The 6894-nt window shown below is 42.0% G+C and overlaps 1 non-coding gene across 1 annotated transcript; it reads right to left on the reverse strand.

Moving 5' to 3' along the window:
• Positions 1–2141: 2141 nt before the first annotated feature.
• Positions 2142–2214, reverse strand: TRNAK-CUU (transfer RNA lysine (anticodon CUU)). Its single transcript has one exon. It is a non-coding gene; the product is annotated as a tRNA-Lys (tRNA).
• Positions 2215–6894: the final 4680 nt, after the last annotated feature.

A 6894-nucleotide genomic window follows, 5' to 3' on the forward strand; every position in this document is an offset into this window, starting at 1 on the left:
AAAATCCCTATGGTATGTATTTTAATTCTCTATTAGTTTTGGTCTACAGTTTTGATCTCGTGATTAAAATATATTCCTTTGAGAGCAGCCTCTCATCGATTCATCTTCTATAATTTTAAATTTATTAAGTGACTGCTGTATGCCAAGCACAGTGCAAGCACTGCATGCACTGTGTATATTATTTTGGTGGACAAAATGTGATTCCATGGATCAGGTGTGGACGTAAACTTTAAGTACATATACACAAAAATGAATATGTAATTAAGCATTGTGATGAGTAAAGTGATAGGAAGGACTAGTGTGTGGATAAAGAGAAATGTCAGAGCAACTTGCTTTAGACTAGATTCAGGGATGGCCTCTCAATGCAAATTAAGCCCGTACTTAGATTATGATTTCAGTTCAGTCAGTTCAGTCGCTCAGTCGTGTCCGACTCTTTGCGACCCCACGCACTGCAGCACATTCAGACTCTTGTTGACCATGATGACTACTGCATTTCTTTTAAGGGATTCTTGCCCAAAGTAGTAGATATAATGGTCATCTGAATTAAATTCACCCATTCCAGTCCATTTTAGTTTGCTGATTCCTAAAATGTCGATGTTCACTCTTACCATCTCCTGTTTGACCACTTCCAATTTGCCTTGATTCATGGACCTAACAATCCAGGTTCCTATGCAATATTACTCTTTACAGCATTGGACTTTACTTCCATCACCATTCACATCCATAACTGGGTGCTGTCTTTGATTTGGCTCTGTCTCTTCATTCTTTCTTGAGTTAGTTCTCCATTGATCTCCAGTAGCACCTACTGATTTTCAGTATGTGTGAGCAATGCAGAGTGGTGGTGATGATATGGTGATGATATGGTGGTGGTGATATGATTGAGCAATGCTTCAGGTTGATCTTGTTGTTCAGTCACTAATTTGTGTCCTACTCTTTGTGATCCCATGGACTGCATCACACCAGGCTTCGCTGACCTCTACCATCTCCCAGAGCTTGCTCAAACTCATGTCCGTTGAGATGGTGATGCCATCCAACCATCTCATCTTCTGTTGCCCTCTTCTCCTCCTGCCTTCAATCTTTCACAGCATCAGGATCTTTTCCAATGAGTTGTCTCTTCATAACTGGTGGCACAGTATTGGAATTTCAACTGCAGCATCAGTCCTTCCAACGAATATTCATGGTTGATTTCCTTTAGGATTGATTGGTTTGATCTCCTTGCAGTTCAAGAGACTCTCAAGAGTCTTCTTCATCACCACAGTTCAAAAGCATCAATTCTTTGGCACTCAGCTTTCTTTACGGTCCAACTCTCACATCCATACCTTACTACTGGAAAAACCATAGCTTTGACTATATGGATTTTTGTCAGCAAAGTGATGTCTCTGCTTTTTAATATACTGTCTATGTTTGTCACAGCTTTTCTTCCAAGGAGCAAGCATCTTTTAATTTCATGGCTGCAGTCACTGGCCACAGTAATTTTGAAGCCCAAGAAAATAAAATCTGTCACTGTTTCCACTTTTTCCCCATCTATTTGTTGTGATCCACACAGTCAAAGGCTTTAGGGTAATCAAGGAGGCAGAAGTAGATGTTTCTCTGGAAATCCCATGCTTTTTCTATGATCCAACAAATACTGACAATTGATTTCTTATTCCTCTGCCTTTTCTAAATCCAGCTTGTACATCTAGAATTTCTCATTTCACATACTGTTGAAGCATGTTTAGTAAACCTGATGTTATCAACATTCCGCAGGTGTTCTGGTTTTCATCATGTTTCTATGGTTTTGAAGTCCTACTTCCTTGTAAAACTAATAATGCCTGCAATACTTTGGCCACCTCATGCGACGAGTTGACTCACTGGAAAAGACTCCGATCCTGGGAAGGGTTGGAGGCGGGAGGAGAAGGGGACGACCGAGGATGAGATGGCTGGATGGCATCACCGACTCTGTGGACTTGAGTCTGAGTGAACTCCAGGAGTTGGTGATGGACAGGGAGGCCTGGCGTGCTGTGATTCATGGGGTTGCGGAGAGTCGGACACGACTGAGCGACTGAACTGAACTGAACTGAAGAATAAAGCAAATTGTCAGTCTCCAGAAGGCTGTCCATGTCCCTCCTTTCAGAAGCAATTCCGCCGAGCTCCACAACTGGTGCCCAACGTCGGGCTCGAACCCACGACCCTGAGATTAAGAGTCTCATGCTCTAGTGACTGAGCTAGCCGGGCTTGAAAAAGGGTTTGTACAGAATAACTGTAGTAATTCGTCATCAGAAGAGGAGAATCCAGCAGTAACGAATTGTGAAAACATATTCAGTTCAGTTCAGTTCGGTTCAGTTGCTCAGTCGTGTCTGACTCTTAGTAACCCCATGAACCACAGCACACCAGGCCTCCCTGTCCATCACCAACTCCTGGAGTTCACTCAAACTCATGTCCATCGAGTCGGTGATGCCATCCAGCCACCTCATTTCTGTTGTCCCCGTCTCCTCCTACCCCCAATCACTCCCAGCATCAGAGTCTTTTCCAGTGAGTCAACTCATCGCATGAGGTGGCCAAAGTATTGGAGTTTCAGCTTTAGCATCAGTCCTTCCAATGAACACCCAGGATTGATCTCCTCTAGAATGGACTGGTTGGATCTCCTTGCAGTCCAAGGGACTCTCAAGAGTCTTCTCCAGCACCACAGTTCAAAAGCATCTATTCTTCGGCGATCAGCTTTCTTCACAGTCCAACTCTCACATCCATACATGACCACGGGAAAAACCAGAGCCTTGATTAGATGGACCTTGGTTGGCAAAGTAATGTCTCCGCTCTTTAATATGCTATCTAGGCTGGTCATAACTTTCCTTCCAAGGAGCAAGCGTCTTTTAATTTCATGGCTGCAATCAGCATCCGCAGTGATTTTGGAGCCCAAAAAAATAAAGTCTGACACTGTTTCCACTGTTTTTCCATCTATTTCCCATGAAGTGATGGGACCAGATGCCATGATCTTCGTTTTCTGACTGTTGAGCTTCAAGCCAACCTTTTCACTCTTCTCTTTCACTTTCATCAAGAGGCCTTTGAGTTCCTCTTCACTTTTGGCCGTAAGGGTGGTGTCATCTGCGTATCTGAGGTTATTGATATTTCTCCCGGCAATCTTGATTCCAGCTTGTGCTTCTTCCAGCCCAGCGTTCCTCATGATGTACTCTGCATACAAGTTAAATAAGCAGGGTGACAATATACAACCTTGACGTACTCCTTTTCCTATTTGGAACCAGTCTGTTGTTCCATGGCCAGTTGTAACTGTTGCTTCCTGACCTGCATACAGGTTTCTCAAGAGGCAGGTCAGGTGGTCTGGTATTCCCATCTCTTTCAGAATTTTCCACAGTTTATTGTGATCTACACAGTCAAAGGCCTTGGCATAGTCAAACAATGTATAAAGAGTCGTGTGAGCATATTAAAGGCATTCTGTTCCATTTGCAAGAGAAGAAAAAGAGCATATAATTTAGCATGCTGCACCGAGGAGAAAGGGCTTTTGACTCATTTCATGCATTTGGGGCCTACTACCCCAGAATAGCCTGCTTTATTGCCATCAATGAAATAAGTAGGCGCTGCAGAAAGTGGTTGGGAAGATACTATGTTGTTAATTAACAACGAACGGGGTAGTTCATAAAACATCCCACAGCTTGCCTTTCGGGGGGTTAGAAATAAGTTGTCCCTGGTAATCAGAAAAAGCTATTTGGAACATGAGATTAACCCGTAAAGCAGCAGTAAACTTTTCTTTGGAAATTGGGAGATAAATTCCCACAAGGTCATAACCCGTAAGGGCCTGTATACGTTGCCTTCCCGAATGAACAAGTTTGCCAATTAATTCAATATAAGCAACAATCTTCTTTGTTTGTTTGGTATGCAAATAAACCCATTCTAAAGGCTTTTCTTCCTGTGCTATTACGGCTGTAGGGGAATCTACAGTAGCAAAAATGTAAAGAGAAATCGGAATACCTAATTGTAGCTGCGAGGCAAAGGCTTTAGATATTCTCTCCTCTACTAGTTTCAATTCTTGTTTGGCTGAGGGAGTTAAAGTTCGGGGAACTATTTAGATCAGAGGGTCCTTCTAATGTTTTGAAAAGGTTTTTTAATGCATAATTGGGTATGCCCAGAGAAGGCCAAAGCCAATTAATATTACCAGAAGTTTTTGAAAATCATTCAAGGTTCAAATTTTGTCTAGTCTCACAGACATTTTCTGAGGTTTCACAGTCTGTTTAGTCATTACATATCCCAAATAATTAAAAGGTTCCTGGAATTGTAGTTTCTCGTCAGAGATTACTAGATTTCTCGTTTGCAATTGTCGGGCGGTAGCTGCTAATAAATCTTCTACAGCTGTTGTTGTTGACACAGCAAGTAAGATATTATCCATGTAATGAATTATGTATGCGTCTGGGAATTTCTCCCTTATGGGCAGTAGGATCTGTCCTACTAAAAATTGGCAAATGGTAGGGGAATTTTTCATTCCCTGAGGAAGTACTTTCCAATGATACCTTTGAACAGGTTGTTCGTTATTTATTGTGGGAATAGAAAAAGTAAATCGCTGTCTGTCATCTGGATGAAGAGCAAGAGTAAAAAAGCAATCCTGAAGATCTATAATAATTACCGGCCATCCATTGGGTATCATACTCGGATTTGGAAGCCCTGGCTGTAAGGCCCCCATGGTGACCATGGTCTCATTGACATTTCTTAGATCTCATTGACATTTGGAAGCCCTGGCTGTAAGGACCCCATGGTGACCATGGTCTCATTGACATTTCTTAGATTCACCACTTTCCTGATTTTTTCTTAATTACAATCACAGGAGAATTCCATGGCGAGAAAGAGGGCTCGATTCATCCTTGATCAAGTAGCTGCTTTGTCAATTCTGTTAGGGCCGCTAATTTCTCAAAGGGCAGGGGCCATTGAGCTGTCCATACTGGAGTATTAGATTTCCATTGTAATTTTAGCGGCTGTATCTCAATGGTGCCTAACAAAAAGGTTCATTTAATACCAAACGAGCTTGAGTCTATTGCAAAAAATCTCGGCCCCACAGATTTATAGAAACCTCTGTAATATAAGGTTTAATGTAAGCTACAATCTGTTCGGGCCCTCGAGCCTGTAGGTGAGAGATACTCTCAAAAGTCTTATTAAGGCTGGCCTCTCCTAAGCCAATAATGCGGTTTGCTGGGGTCTGGAGAGGCCATTCAGGGGCCACTCTGACAAGCGAATAATGGAAATATCGGCCCCAGTATCTAACATTCCTTTAAAACTTTTTCCCCTAATGTTCAAGGTCAAAATAGGCTTTTCTAATTCCTGTAAGAGAGCAGTTATTCCTGCAAATAAGTTAGTGCTGCCAAAACCTCCAGCATAAACAGCTTGGGATGTTTTTTGTGGCTTTTCATAGGGTAACAAAAGCATTTGGGCAAAATGATCCCCTTTTTGTAAGTATATATTTCGGGTGACTTGTACCATTACTGAAATCTCTCCGCTATAATCCTCATCAATAACTCCAGTCATAACATTCAACCCTTTCATAGTACAACTACTCCTGCCCAATATAAGTCCAACAGTGTTAGCAGGAATAGACCGTAGTAACCAGTATCTATTTTAAATGGAGAATTAATCATAAACAGTTCCATGTCCCTTGGGCTAGGGATATCTATACAGGCACTGCATTGTGTGGCCGAAGATAGAGTTATAATACTAGGCCTTATATCTTCCCCTTCTTTTGGTGTGGGGCTGAAGGGAATCCCCACTTCTAGTTTCCCAAATTTCCTTGATTGTGTTTTAACTTTATGGGGAACGGATTGCCAGCTTTGTCAAATTTTGACTTACATTCATTTAACCAATGATTGCCCTTTCAGCACCGCGGGCAGGGCCTGGGAGGTTTCCCTTTCATATTTATGGAAGCCTTCAAAGATGGATTTACAGGTAGATTGCATTGTTTTTTCATGTGACCTGGTTTACCACAATTAAAACATTTTGCATTCATACTTTTTTGTATGGCATATGTTTCCATAGCGGCGACCTTTGCCCTATGATGCATGGAGCCAATGTTTCTACATACCTTCATGTAATCGATAATAGAACCTGTTTCTCTGATAGGTCTGATAACATTTTCACAGTCCTCGTTTGCATTTTCAAATGCCAACTGCTTTAAAATAATTTGTTGTGAGCTTACTTAATAGATATTTCCACTGCATCTTTTAGCTTTCCGAGGAATTGGGCGTATTCCTTACTTGGTCCTTGAAATATTTTTACAAAGGACCCATCAGACAGAGTGCTATCTACCTTAGACCAGGCACCCAGGGCCACTTGTTTAATCCAAAACATCATAGGTGGAGTCACGCCCTGTAGTTGAGCAGCCGTCTCCACCATGGTCCCTGTGCCTGTTAAAATATCAAAGGTGAGTTGTGTGGGGTTTCCCTGACAATGGTGTTCCTGAAGGACTTCCTTTGCCTCATCATTCACCCACATTTGCCATTGAAGTAATTGTTGGGGAGTAAGGACCATTTTCTTCAGCGTTACTGGTTGGGGCATAGGCCTGGATTACTGTAATATTGAATGGTTTGCCTTGGAAACGAACAGAAATCATTCTGTCATTTTTAAGACTGCATCCAAGTACTGCATTTCGGACTCTTTTTTTGACCATGATGGCTACTCCATTTCTTCTAAGGGATTCCTGCCCACAGTAGTAGATATAATGCTCATCTGAGTTAAATTCACCCATTCCAGTCCATTTTAGTTCATCGATTCCTAGAATGTCTATGTTCACTCTTGCCATCTCCTGTTTGACCACTTCCAATTTGCCTTGATTCATGGACTTAACATTCCGGGTTCCTATGCAATATTGCTCTTTACAGCACCGGACCTTGCTTCTATCACTGGTCACATCCACAACTGGGT

The sequence above is a fragment of the Moschus berezovskii genome, chromosome 19, assembly GCF_049115385.1.
Source record: "Moschus berezovskii isolate FMDL1 chromosome 19, NW_MosBer_1.0, whole genome shotgun sequence".
Taxonomy (NCBI): domain Eukaryota; kingdom Metazoa; phylum Chordata; class Mammalia; order Artiodactyla; family Moschidae; genus Moschus; species Moschus berezovskii.